The sequence below is a fragment of the Adiantum capillus-veneris genome, chromosome 27, assembly GCF_014529385.1.
Source record: "Adiantum capillus-veneris isolate H3 chromosome 27, ASM1452938v2, whole genome shotgun sequence".
Taxonomy (NCBI): domain Eukaryota; kingdom Viridiplantae; phylum Streptophyta; class Polypodiopsida; order Polypodiales; family Pteridaceae; genus Adiantum; species Adiantum capillus-veneris.
Genome location: NC_140957.1, coordinates 26155838 through 26170470, shown reverse-complemented (window position 1 = coordinate 26170470; position 14633 = coordinate 26155838).

Below are 14633 nucleotides of genomic sequence, written 5' to 3'. Positions count from 1 at the left end.
CAACTGTGTGAACAAGAAGATGCACCCGAATGGTTAGCATGGTAGTAGAAAAGTGTTTCTCAAACATACACACAACCTTGGCAGCGTTTAGTTTGGCGAATGGTATGGAGTCTACGTTGATCTCCTTTTGTGAGATCCATTGCACCAACTTCACAAGTTTGTAGATTGTGTTACGAACGTCAAGAGACAACATCCCTCAATGGCCACCGGTAAAATAAACTGCAAAACACATGCAGCAATGATATTAAAGTCCACACACGAATTTGTTACACAATTCCCACTATGACATATTCCACTATGAACATACCTGACACATTTTATGCTAGTCGTGTGACTTCAAACCGGTAAGCTTTCCTTCTTTAGTAAAACACATTCGAAGCGAGTGCATTACGCCAGTGGGGGTCCGTAAAGATCGAATGGTCTCTTTTACTTTGCGTTCTTGGGCTCCTATGAAAATCCATGGCGCTTTAGGGAGTTTTATCGATCCATCAGATGCTGTCTACGGCCAATATTGCTCCATACGATCCACATTTCTAAGGTCAACCTTGGCTCCCAAAGTATCTTTCTTGCCGATCATATGGTCCCATAGCAGATTACCCACATTCTTGAATATGTGCATTGGATCGAGCAAGTGATTGATCATGAGTCGGGGCCAACATGGTAACTCCTACCATAGAGAGAGTCTCTTCATCCCTGGGAGCAAACCGTCATCACACATCTCCTTGTTCTCTAACCATGCTTGTGCAGACATTCTCGGTGGCTCTCTTTCCAAAAATCCATCGCGTAACACATGATTCTTTGGAAGATACGCTTGATGACCTTCGTAGATTTGCTTCTTCAATGAGGACGCCCGACGTGCATTCAGTCTAGGTCCACATGTGACACATGCTCTGTATCCGCTTGTTTAAAGCCCTGCATGTATACACATGATAATAGATAATCTTGAGAAAAACCAAGATTTATAGTGTTTGAGTTTAAGTGTAAATCACTTGAGCATTCTCTTAGTCCGGGATAGTCATGCATGGTCCACATTAGAATGCCTCCAACCAAAGCATTCTGTCGACCTGTGTGTCGGCTCATATCCACCACTTCTATGCCAATCCATAATTGTTGTAGCTCTTCCAATAGTTGACGAAGATACACATCCATATTCTTCACTTTATACCGCCCCGGCACAATCAAGCTTAGCCATAGGTGCCCCTTCTTCGTAGTCAACCACGGGGGAATGTTGTAGTTGACGATGACAATGGGCCATACACTGTAAGATGTTGATCTTTGACCAAATGGATTTACACCATCCATAGCCAAGCCTAGGGGCAAATTACGAGCTTCCCTGGCAAAATCCGACCATGTTTCATCTATATGTTTCCAGGTTGCACAATCTGCAGGAATCCGTAGCACACCATCCAAAGATTTATTCTCCTCATGCCATGATGCTAGGGCGGCCATGGACTTACATTCGAAGAAATGCTTGAAGTGAGGAAGAAGAGAAAAATATCGCTAAACCTTTTGTGGAATTTTTGTTCCGTGTAGATCTACTCGATATCTCTCGGGATCACATTTCGAACACTTCTCCATGTCTATGTATTCCTCTCTGAAAAAAATGCAATCGTTAGGACAAGCGCGGATCGAATTGTAATCCATCCCCAAGTTTTACAAAATATTTCTTGCTTCCTCTCTGGAATCTGGCATCACATTATCAGCTCACAATATGTACTCTTTGAGCAATCTACACAACGAAAAAAATACAGTACAATTGTGTAAAAATCTACCAGATCATTATACATCTAGATTTTTTTTTATTAAAGTAAACACATTGTAATAGATCACATGAAAAACGTTGTGACACTAGTGTCACTCCATCCAAACTCTGTCTGCATGTTGAGAAGAACCAGGAGCGCCTTCAATCTAAACACACGTGCTCCATCATACAATGGTGTATCGGCTTCACTTTTCATATCATCATAGATATAATGTAATTGAGAGTAGCGGAAATTAATGAGAGTACTTTTGAGAAATAACTTTGTGAGCATAACGGGTGAACATAATTGAAGATAGCAACATAACCATAGCAATTAGTTAACTTGGCATGAACAATACTTTTGCAAGAGAGAGATGTTAGAGAACACGACAACAGTTGAGGACCGGATTTATGTGGAGCCGGTCCCCCCTCCAATAGGCATTTGTATTATGATTTCTCACATTAAGAGAGACTTGTTACAATACAGTCTTTGTGTTCCTTGTGACCTAGGTGATGCAATGAAGATGGAAATCTTTATGCATCACAAACATAACATAAACTTGAAGAAAGCTTTAGCTATCCCAAGCCTCAGTCCCAAGACCTCAAACACCTTCGAAGGTGGAGAGAGCTAGCAGGGAATGAGGGTACGGAAGAGGAAGAAGAAACATTTCGTAGGAGAAAGAATTAGTTCCTCACTTATCATAACTCTTGTTGCTAGCATACATAGTAGCATAGTAATGAAGAAGAAGGAGATGTCAAGCTTAAGCATTGAAGCATGGCTCTTGGTTGGATTTGCACTCCATAGCCAAGAGTGTTGGTGTAGGCTCTCAACCTCCACTTGCTTGGAGAGGGAGCTCTTGCACTTTGCATAGCACACCATGAGAGTGTTTGTGAGTGTGTGTGGGTGAGTATACCCCCTAAGCAACCCCCTAGCTTGCTTGGGTCGACCCCCCCTTGTAGCTCATGCTTGAAGCTCATTGGACCCCTCCAGGCCTAGCCAATCATAAGCAGGAGGCATTACAAGCAGTAGGGGTAGCCTTGAGACAAGTGTCCCCCTTTCCCTTTGAGAGAGAGGGCTAGATAAATGCTTAATCAATTAATTAAATCTCCTAAATTACTATTGGACCCCTTGGGTGGCCAACCAATAGGCTTCAGGCATCTCATGAAGGTAACATAGGTAGGGGCCTGACATGTGTCCCTGCTGCCTCTTCAAGCTTGGGCCTTCCTTGTGTGTGTGTGTGTGTGTGTGTGTTCTCTCTCTATCCCCTAGGAAAAGGGCTCGCCCCCCCTCTTGTAGGGATACTTTTGACTTTTGGTGCTCAAGCACCTTAGTCATCAAGCATGACAATGCACTTGAACTAGGGGTGTTCCCACAAGCATCTCAGGCAAGTATGTCAAAGCACCTCGAGCACCTTAATCAAGTAGCAAGTCAAGCACCTCAAGCATGTAGTAGGTCAAGCACCTCAAGCACCTCAAGCATGACAAGCACCTCAAGCACGACAAGCACCTCAAGCACGACAAGCACCTCGAGCTTGAGCCGGGTTCCCGCCTCAAGCTCAGCCCTAGCTTACCTAAGGTCAAAGGACTTTTACACACATTATTGGAGGTCTTCAATGAAGCTAACCCTAAGGTCTTATGCTCCATTGGTTAGCCTTGCTCTTTGATAGACCATCTCTCATTTGGGCCCCTTTACCATTGGCCCCGTGTTGAGATAGATCTATAAGCACATATCTATATCTTAACACTTGTTCCCATTTATTCTCCCACATTAAGTGATAAATTTAATATGAGAAAATAATTTGGGTTAGTTAGATATTAGATTTTATGACATTACCTCTCTCTTGAAACCATAGTCGTCCTCGACTATGAGGTAGAAGAGATAAATCCTTAGTCATTAGTCAATCTTACTTAGCGGGTAGAGGATCCCTTTTTACCCTACGACTCTTTCCAAGATGGATGACTAATCCATGTGGTGCTTGGGAGACATAGCTGCCGCAAGCATGTCTGCTCTTTAGTGCATTTCATTCTCCCTAAGTGGAGTGACAAATTCTACTTGTTGTTTGAGAGACATCGTCATCACAAACATGATTCTAAGCATGCATACTAGTTAAATTTGTGCACAATTAAAAAGAGGACTAGTCTTATAAGACAAAAACATGAGTCATTTTAAAGAAATTTGTACATTTTCTTACTCTAATGTAGCATTGTAAGCATTGACAAGGTTCATACTATCCTTAAGCTGTACTCCTTGCATCCATCTAGCATCTTCAAAAGGATCATTTTTGAACTTAATAAGATACCGTCGGATAATCTTACCATGTCGTAGTACCTTGTCTTCATGCTGAAGGACAGCTTCGGGTTGTAACATCTCTTCTTGGTCTTCAACTTTGGGAGGGTCTTCAATGATTGGTTCAGTTGGTGGCTCTCCTTTGTAGGGCTTAAGTAGGCTTACATGAAAGGCATTGTGTATGAGCCAATGGTTGGGCAACTTGAGTTGATAAGCCGTCTCATTGATGGGCTTCAGGATTTGAAAAGGACCATAGTATCTTTTTGCTAGTTTAGCATAATACTTTTGATGGCCCGTAGGATTTTTGCCCGTCGTTTGTCTTAATCGAGCCTTAGGAAACTTGAGTAAGACCCAATCATTTTCTTTGAACATTAAGGCTCTTCTGTACTTATCAGCAGCAGCAGCTTTTTGCCTTTGTTGAGAGATGGATATAGCCTCCCTAATCTTTTGAAAAGATTCTTGTAAGTCACGGCTATACTCACCGGCGGCGAAGATCTTCCCATGTACTTTGAGTAGCAAGGGACTTTTAGGTCTTCCCTCAATGATCTCAAAAGGTGCTTTTCGCGTAGAAGTATGTACAGTATTATTGTAGGCATACTCTACAAGAGGTAAGTACTTTTTCCATTGCGAGCGTTGATCTACATCAGTAATATAAGTCTTGAGTAGATCGAGTATCGTAAGATTGGCTATCTCACTTTGGCCATCCGTTTGTGGGTGGTAGGCCGAAGAGAAATTCAATCTTGTTCCTAGATTTTCAAAGAGACCTTTCCAAAAATTACTGGTCATTCTAGGATCTCTATCTGACACGATGGATGTGGGTAATCCATGGTGCTTGAAAATATGAGATATGAAGAGAGTTGCCATTTGATGTGCCTTAATAGTCTTTTTGATAGGAATAAAATTTGCTTGCTTGCTAAACATGTCGACTATTGTCCATATTTCTGTATTCCCATGGATAGACTTGGGTAATCCAAAGATGAAATCCATGGATATACTCTCCCATGGTGAATTTGGAATAGGCAATGGTTGGAGTAATCCAGGTGGCTTCCCTCTATCATACTTGGTCGTTTGGCATACTACACATTTCGATACATACTCTTGTATGTCCACTTTCATGGTAGGCTAGTAGAAGTACGTCTCTACTCCTCGGAGAGTAGGTTGAATACCTCTATGCCCCGCATATGGAGGAGCATGGGATTCATACATAACTTTCTCACGAAGGGAATGGGTAACACATAGCCTATAGCCGTGGACAAGATAACCATCCTGCAAGGTGAATGGTTTCTCTTTCTTCCCCAAAGCAAGGGCTGACATTATGTTTCTAAAGTCAGGGTCAGTAGCATACTCATCTATCATAGAGGATAGATCATTGTGAGTAGCTATAGACACCGCATTAACTTTTGGTCGTCGTGAAAGTGCATCGGCAACTTGATTGTGCTTACCAGCTATGTGAGCAATATGGAAATTAAATTGCGAAAGAAAATTTGCCCACCTCATTTGTTTGTCGGAAAGCTTGGTTTGCGTCATGAAATACTTGAGACTTTGGTGGTCAGTTCGTAGGATAAATGGAGTCCCCAATAGATTGTGCTTCCATGTGTCTAGGGCATGTAGAACAGCTAAAAGCTCTTTCTCATAAATGCCCAAGACTCGTTCATCAATATTGAGCCTTCGGCTCTCATATGCTATGGCATGCCCTTCTTGAAGCAAAACTGCTCCAAGGTAATCACCACAAGCATCACATTGGACCTCAAATGGCTTTGAAAGATTCGGAAGCACGAGGAGTGGTTGGGAAGTAAGTTTCTCTTTGAGCTTTTCAAAAGCATTTTGCTCCTTAGCAGTCCATACAAACTTAACGTTCTTCTTAGTTAAGTCGTGTAGTGGTCCTGCTACTTGAGAGAATTTTGCTATGAAGCGTCTATAGTATGCTCACATACCAACAAAGCTTCTTAGCTCATGTAAATTTCTTGGGTTAGGCCATGCTTTTATTACCTCTAACTTTGATGGATCCATTTGGATACCATCTTTAGAGATAATATGACCTAGGTTTTGAATCCCTTGAAGGAAGAATTCGCTTTTCTTTTGGTTGAGATAAAGCTTGTTCTCTCTCAATGCTTGAAAAATCACTTGGAGATGTTTCTTATGTTCCTCCAAAGACTTGGAGTAGATGATGATATCATCAAAGAACACTCCAGTGAATTTACGATATGGTCTAAAAATTTTCTCCATCAAACGATTGAACGTAGCTGGTGCATTAGTCAAGCCAAAAGGCATGACTAGATATTTATAAAGACCAAACGTTGTGCGAAACGCGGTCTTTAAGATATCTTCATCCACTATCCTTATTTGATGATAGCCACTCTTAAGGTCAATCCTATTGAAGTAGGTAGAGCCTTGTAGCTTATCAAACAGATCTTCAACCCGAGGTACGGGAAATCTGTTTTTGATAGTGATATGGTTTAGTGCTCGATAGTCCACACACATACGGTATGTACCATCTTTCTTTTTCACTAAAAGGATTGGAGAACAAAAGGGAGAGGAACTAGACCTCACCATCCCTTTGTCTACCAGTTCTTGTACTTGCCTCATGATCTCCTCTTGTTGAGCTTGTGAGACTCGATAAGGAGGCTTGTTAGGTGGTGAGCTTCCAAGAAGGAGCTCAATGCGATAGTCATCATCCCCTCGTTTTGGAGGTAAGTCCATAGGGATATCATCGATGAACACATCTTGGAATCCTTTTAGAAAATTAGACAAGTCTAACTCTTCTTGATTCCCATTATTTACATTTGATGAAACATTAGTATCTTTTAGAGACTCTTTGACAAAAATCATGTACGCAGAAACTGAGCTCTTCATTGACTTATCAAAAGCAAGAGGATTTACAAGTGGAATAGTGCGACCACGCTCACTAGCATCTATATACATGTTCTTTCCCCTGTAGGTGAAGTAGATTTTCCTTTCAGGGAACTTCATGTTGGCATCCATGCGATCAAACCATGGTGGCCCTAGGATAACATCCTCATGTTGGAGAGGAGAGATGAAGAAGTCTTCTTTGTCGACATATCTTTGGACATGAAGCCTCAACTTCCCAATCAAGGGAGTAACGGAGGCTTGTTGTCCCTTAAAAGCTGCACCAGCCACTACTATATCTCCCATCTCAAAAGCTTGAATGCCCAACTTGGTGGCCAACTCTATTGATATGAAGTTGAGAGTAGAGCCAGGGTCAAACAAGATAAAGGCATCATGCTCTCTTACCTTTCCCCAAGCATAGGAAAGTGATGATCCTTTGCAATGAACATCCTCTTTTGGAGCTTCGATGGTAGAAGCCCTAGGAGTCTCATTGCGAGCATTATTCTTGGGGCAAGAACGATAGCCATGTCCTTGCTCCCCACACTTGAAACACTTATGGTCCTTGCGAAAAGCTTCAAGCTCTTCAGGAGAGAGTTTGTTTTTACCTTTGTAAACTCCCTTCTCCTTGGACAGATTGTTGTTGTTGTTGGAATTGGCTTGGGATGTATTTTGAACATTGGTTTTTCCCTTTGCATCATTTTTATCTTTGTTTTCCATGGGCTTGACATTACGTCTAGCCCCTTGATGGAAATTGATGCGTGAAGTAACCATGGTGTGATGGATTACTTCGCTAATAGTACCAGGCCGTTGAGAGTTGATGTATTCGGCCATCTCTTCACGTAATCCCGCACAGAATTGCTGCCTTTGCACGACAAAGTCTATCTTTTGAAAGATAGTAGCCTTGAGATGTAAATCCCAAAACTTGTCTACATATTTGTGGATAGAATCATGGGAGAGGAGCTTCAAGCTGCGCCATTCGGTAAGCACTTTGTCCTTTTCATCGCTTGCAAGGAATTGCTTCATGATGGAAACTCGTAGAGTTTTCCATGTCTTTGGGGCTTCACCATTTCCACGAAGGCTAGCCCACCATTGACGAGGTGATTTTTGGAAGTGCATAGCTACATGGCGTAGCTTGGAGGACTCTATGAAGCCCTCATCTCCAAAGGCTGCATCAAATTGTTGGATGAAGGCCAACACTTTGTCGGTAGCACCGAAGGTGCCATCATAGGTGAGAAAAGAGATACTCTTTCCTCCCTCCTTGAACTTCTTTAGCTTTTGTGACCTTCGCCATGCAGGAAACGATTTGCGATGTCCTCCCCTCTTGTATTCTCTAGGAGAATAGCCATAACTTTCGTCAGAAGAGGAGGAAGGTGAAGAAGAAGGAGAAGAGGGTGACCTCTTCCTAGCCCTTTTCTTCCTTTGTTTCCTCTCTTGCCTTTTAGAGTGATGAGGAGAAGGACTATGTGTTGATCTTTTCCTCTTGGGAGGAGTAGGCGATCGTCTAGACCGCCGTCTTCATGGAGCCACATCTTCAGAGGAACTTAAACTTTCCTTACTTTCTTGCTCTTTGGATTCCTCCTCTCGAATGGGAGAGAGTCTTCTTCTGGGGGTCTCTTCAAGAGGCCTCCTAAGCTCTCTCTCCTCTTGGAGAGGAAGGGAAATTCCATACGCACGAAGTTGTTGAGTAACTTCGGCTTGCAAAGCAGGGTTGCCCATAGCTTGTTGCAACCTAGTGACGAGATAATTCACAAACATGGGAGCATCATCATTAGCACCTTCATGTGCAAAATCAAAGCTATCAATGTTCATTCTACTCTCTTGATTATTGTCAGCCATGTTAACAAAATTTATGTATGTACTTAGTATATGCTTTGGCAATTCAAAACCTTAGTTGCCACTCCTCTTAGCCTTTGAAAATTGGCTCTTAAGTATCTACACCCATGGCTTGAAGTGGTTAATTATAGAGAGTAGGGGAGTAGGTCTAACATAGCAGAGTTGCCAAGGGCTAGCTCCTTTCGGACTTCTTATGGCTCAATAATAGTAAAGCCGTAGGCAAGTCTAAAAAGACTCCATTATTAAGTCCAAAGCTCCCAAGGTGTGCACCATCCCCCACATAGTGGGCTCAACAAAACCGATAATAGATCCCAGTTCCACTTACCCTATTATAATTAACAACATCAACCATTTATAAGCTACTTAAGGACCTCTCTTCTTAAGCAAGAAAATAGAAACCAAATGCTCTGATACCAATGTAATGTAATTGGCCTATTTAACTTGAGAGTAGCGGAAATTAATGAGAGTACTTTTGAGAAATAACTTTGTGAGCATAATGGGTGAACATAATTGAAGATAGCAACATAACCATAGCAATTAGTTAACTTGGCATGAACAATACTTTTGCAAGAGAGAGAATTTAGAGAACAAGACAACAGTTGAGGACCGGATTTATGTAAAGCCAGTCCCCCCTCCAATAGGCATTTGTATTATGATTTCTCCCATTAAGAGAGACTTGTTACAATACAGTCTTTGTGTTCCTTGTGACCTAGGTGATGCAATGAAGATGGAAATCTTTATGCATCACAAACATAACATAAACTTGAAGAAAGCTTTAGCTATCCCAAGCCTCAGTCCCAAGACCTCAAACACCTTCGAAGGTGGAGAGAGCTAGCAGGGAATGAGGGTACGGAAGAGGAAGAAGAAACATTTCGTAGGAGAAAGAATTAGTTCCTCACTTATCATAACTCTTGTTGCTAGCATACATAATAGCATAGTAATGAAGAAGAAGGAGATGTCAAGCTTAAGCATTGAAGCATGGCTCTTGGTTGGATTTGCACTCCATAGCCAAAAGTGTTGGTGTAGGCTCTCAACCTCCACTTGCTTGGAGAGGGAGCTCTTGCACTTTGCATAGCACACCATGAGAGTGTTTGTGAGTGTGTGTGGGTGAGTATACCCCCTAAGCAACCCCCTAGCTTTCTTGGGTCGACCCCCCCTTGTAGCTCATGCTTGAAGCTCATTGGACCCCTCCAGGCCTAGCCAATCATTAGCAGGAGGCATTACAAGCAGTAGGGGTAGCCTTGAGACAAGTGTCCCCCTTTCCCTTTGAGAGAGAGGGCTAGATAAATGCTTAATCAATTAATTAAATCTCCTAAATTACTATTGGACCCCTTGGGTGGCCAACCAATAGGCTTCAGGCATCTCATGAAGGTAACATAGGTAGGGGAATGACATATGTCCTTGTTGCCTCTTCAAACTTGGGCCTTCCTTGTGTGTGTGAGTGTGTGTTCTCTCTCTATCCCCTAGGAAAAGGGCTCGCCCCCCCTCTTGTAGGGATACTTTTGACTTTTGGTGCTCAAGCACCTTAGTCATCAAGCATGACAATGCACTTGAACTAGGGGTGTTCCCACAAGCATCTCAGGCAAGCATGTCAAAGCACCTCGAGCACCTTAATCAAGTAGCAAGTCAAGCACCTCAAGCATGTAGTAGGTCAAGCACCTCAAGCACCTTAATCAAGCACCTCAAGCATGACAAGCACCTCAAGCACGACAAGCACCTCGAGCTTGGGCCGGGTTCCTGCCTCAAGCTCAACCCTAGCTTACCTAAGGTCAAAGGATTTTTACACACATTATTGGAGGTCTTCAATGAATCTAACCCTAAGGTCTTTTGATCCATTGGTTAGCCTTGCTCTTTGATAGACCATCTCTCATTTGGGCCCCTTTACCATTGGCCCCGTGTTGAGATAGATCTATAAGTACATATCTATATCTTAACACTTGTTCCCATTTATTCTCCCACATTAAGTGATCAATTTAATATGAGAAAATCATCTGGGTTGGTTAGATATTAGATTTTATGACATAGATAAGCCTTTCTGAATCCATGACCGTCTCGATCATTTCATCGATCTCGGGCTCAAACATTGCCTCGTTGGGAATGTGGTCTGGATGATCATCCCCCGAGATGTCAGAGGCTACATCTTGTGGCCTCACATATGCTGCTTGACCAAAGCGCCTGCGAGCACATCTATTGGGTTGCAAGATTGCTATTTGTTGGCCAACGTCAGAGTCCGACGAGTTATAATTGGCAACAACTCGATCTATAATAGATGGATCAAGGTCGCCAAATTTACAAAGAAATGCTTCTTGTCCGTCGCACACCATGCTTGCATTGATTACAAGGACATAAGATCCTCGTTGAGAGATAGGTGTTTCTGTTGGACGGCCCCACATCCTCGTCACTACTCATAATGAGGGTAAAAACCTTATAAACTAGACAAAAAATTTAATCTTCTATTGGCATTCTCTCTCTCTCTCTCTCTCTCTCTCTCTCTCTCTCTCTCTCTCTCTCTCTCTCTCTCTCTCTCTCTCTCTCTCTCTCTCTCTTTGTTCACACTGTAAACTACCTCACATTCTCTAGTCATGTCCAATCCCCGTACACCTCGGTCTAGAGGTGTACAGAGATCAGAACCACCAGGTTATAATCTCGTCTTTATTGGTCAATGCCTATATTTGTGGGTACAAGAAATCTACACACCCACGTGTACATGATAGTGCATGTAGTGGACAAAACCTCTTTGCCTCTTCTCTAGCTGTAGCATTTCGCAGCATCTTAACATCTTTTCACAGTAGATCTTTGTTCGAAGGATTACTTAACACATTACATGTTGGCCTCCAATCTGAGTATCATTCCGTTGAAAGCTTTCCAGCTTAAGGTCGCATCCGTAGAGAGGAAGAGAGGGATCACCGTTCGTCTAACTCTAATTTTTTTACCGTAATCTCGAAGGTAGACTCTAATATAAAAACTCAATGTAAAATCTAATCTTAAATCTAACCTACTTGAACATGTGGTGATTCACTCCATTGAAGGGTAAAAGACATACCAATGGGTCTACTAGCTGCGTAGATGTGAATGGGCCTCACTTCATAACATGATCTAAATTTCAAATTCGTCGTTCTCTCTCGTGCGCGCGCTTTCTATCTCGCTCTCTCTCTCTCTCTGTCTCTCTCTCTCTTGGCAGCAGCAATCGAACATGCAGGTGGAATTGCTGGTCCGCATGGTCCATCGAACATAAATCTATATCTATCCTTAAACTCAAAATAAACCTAAATTTAAAATAATCTACGTAAATCTAAATCTAATCTAACTCAAAATAAAACAAAATCTTATCTAATTTAACATAAATAAACTTAAATCTAATCTAACGTAAATCTAAATCTAACTTAATCTTAAACTCAACATAAATATAAATCTAAATGTAATCTAACCTAATCTAATTTAAATTTTAACATAATCTCTTTCTCTCTTTGTTTTCTCCCCTTACCTCTCTCTTTCGTCTTCTCCCCCTCTCTCTCTCTTTGGTTTTTTATTCTTTCTCTCTTTCTCTTTGTTCAACAGGTCTTGAGTTCAACTCCTCGTCAGCTAGATCTTTAAGGTCTCTTGGGATAGTTTCCTACGACGTTAAAACTGTCTTCTTCTCGTGTGTGTGTGTGTGTGTGTGTGTGTGTGTGTGTGCGCGCGCGCCAATAAAAAGAGGAAAATGGTATAACCTTTCTATCACCCAAGTGTGGTAGATTGGTTATGCCATTTCCCTCTTGAATAACACGTCTTGAGTTGAACTCCTCGTTGGCTAGATCATTAAGGTCTCTTGGGATAGTTTCCTACGACGTTAAAAATCTCTTCTTCTTCTCTCTTTTCTCTCTCTCTCTCTCTCTCTCTCTCTCTCTCAATGTGTGTATGTATACATTCTTCATTTATGTGTGTGTGTGTGTGTGTGTGTGTGTGTGTGTGTGTGTGTTTTGTTTATGCATGCGGTCTCTATCTCTCTCTCTCAAAACACAACGTGTGTGTGTGAGAGAGAGAGGGAGAGAGAGAGAGAGAAAGAGGGGAAGGGAACATGAGAGAGAGGAGAGGGAAGGAGCATACCTGGCTCTCCTTCCTCTCCTCGTGTGTGTGTGTGTGTGTGTGTGTGTGTGTGTGTAGAAGAGAGAGAGAGAGAGAGAGAGAGAGAGAGAGAGAGAAAGCGCGGGTTACCTTTGCTTGCTTGAGCGTCAAAAACTCAGATATGAGATCTGAGTTTTCAGGCATTCTCGATTTATTTTTTACCCCTGTCGGCATCACTATGGGCGTCGCTAAGTGACAAATAAACTAGCGATGCCGTGGATTTTCACTTTTAAGCGTCGCACTACGAGCGTCGCTAATGTGAAGTACCTCTTGTAGTGACGAATTATTGCATGCATCGTGCTCATTTTTTCCTTATGCTAGAGTACGAGTTTTAATGAAACATTGAATGTTGTTTTGTTGTTTTACGTAGGTTCTTTTCATGAGTGTAGTTACTATTGAGGTTTTGATCAAAAGGGACTAATTATAATTTCAATGAGTACTTTGAATAACATTTTATAAGTTTGCAAAAGTAATTCTTGAGATGTGTTCTAGATTTCATGTACCATTTTATTTAAATTCACGAAAAAAGGACACAAAAGTGTCCTTTTTGGTACCAAACTAGTGTTAACATCGTGATTTGAATTTGTAGGAGCATCTTAATTGTCCCTCAGCACTATATACTAGGAGGTCTTGAATTGACCCCAAGCAATGGGATCCACAAATGTTGAAGTGGGACATGATTTTATTGCGACATATATGATATGTTCGATTTGATCCAATTTTCTCTTTGTCCATACTTGCTTTTCCTTGGGATGATGGATTTTATTACCAAGTGAAATGGTTGTGAGAGCAACGAAATACACGTGCCTATGTCATTATGATATCCGACCATGGTCATGGGTTTAAGACCTAATTCCACCTCTTAGAGTTCAGCAAAGACTCAAATAGTATATCGTGTCCAAGCAGGTCTTTAATGAAGCTAACCCTAAGGTCTTTAAGCTCCATTAACTAGCGTTGCTCTTTGACAGATCATCTCTCATTTGGATATCTTTAACCTTGGCCTTGTGTTGAGATAGATCCATAAGCACATATCTATTTTCTAGCCCGTGTGACTACCACCTAAGTGACCTCATTTAGAGAGAGAGAGAGAGAGAGAGAGAGAGAGAGAGAGAGGTATTTTGCTTTGCTATATTGAGTGACCCAATGTGGTAGAAAAACCTTGGTGTAATCTATATCTATACTAAGGATAATGGGGGAGGGAATTTCGGTTCCCTCCCACTACCACGTGTCAAAAGCTCCTTCAAGCGACGGGTGTGGCCTGCAGCTCTGGGATCACAACGACGCAAAGAGAGAGAAAAAAAAAGAGGCGAGCGCCCTTGCTAGTTTCACTTTTAACTCACCTACAAAATTTTACTGGAAAATAACTCGTTTGCCAAGGCTTTGCAAAAAGTTTTTGCTTGAGCATGATAGGTTTAAGAAAAGAAAAACAGGATATCTGATCGTACCTACATTATACATAGACAAAGTCAACTCAATCACATTGGGGCGTCTTAAAAATGAATATAGTGAGTCTGATTGACACATTGCAGAAATTTTTTGACTCGACACCCTCCGTCATTGTCACCGTAATAGCCTTCAGAGTTAGAGACTTAGAGTTTAGACAAAGTACTCTCCCATTGGGTTTTTCCCATTTCCCAAAAGATTTTATAGGTTTAAACTCAACTCTCCAACTCCAATGTTCCGGAAAGGTTGGCTAGAGGATGCATGTCTTCACTACCTACTTCATATAACAATCTCTACCGCAAAGTATAGTTCTTCTACACATCAAAGGCCCATAGTAATCAATAACTACTATGGCAAATGACAAATAACAATATGCCC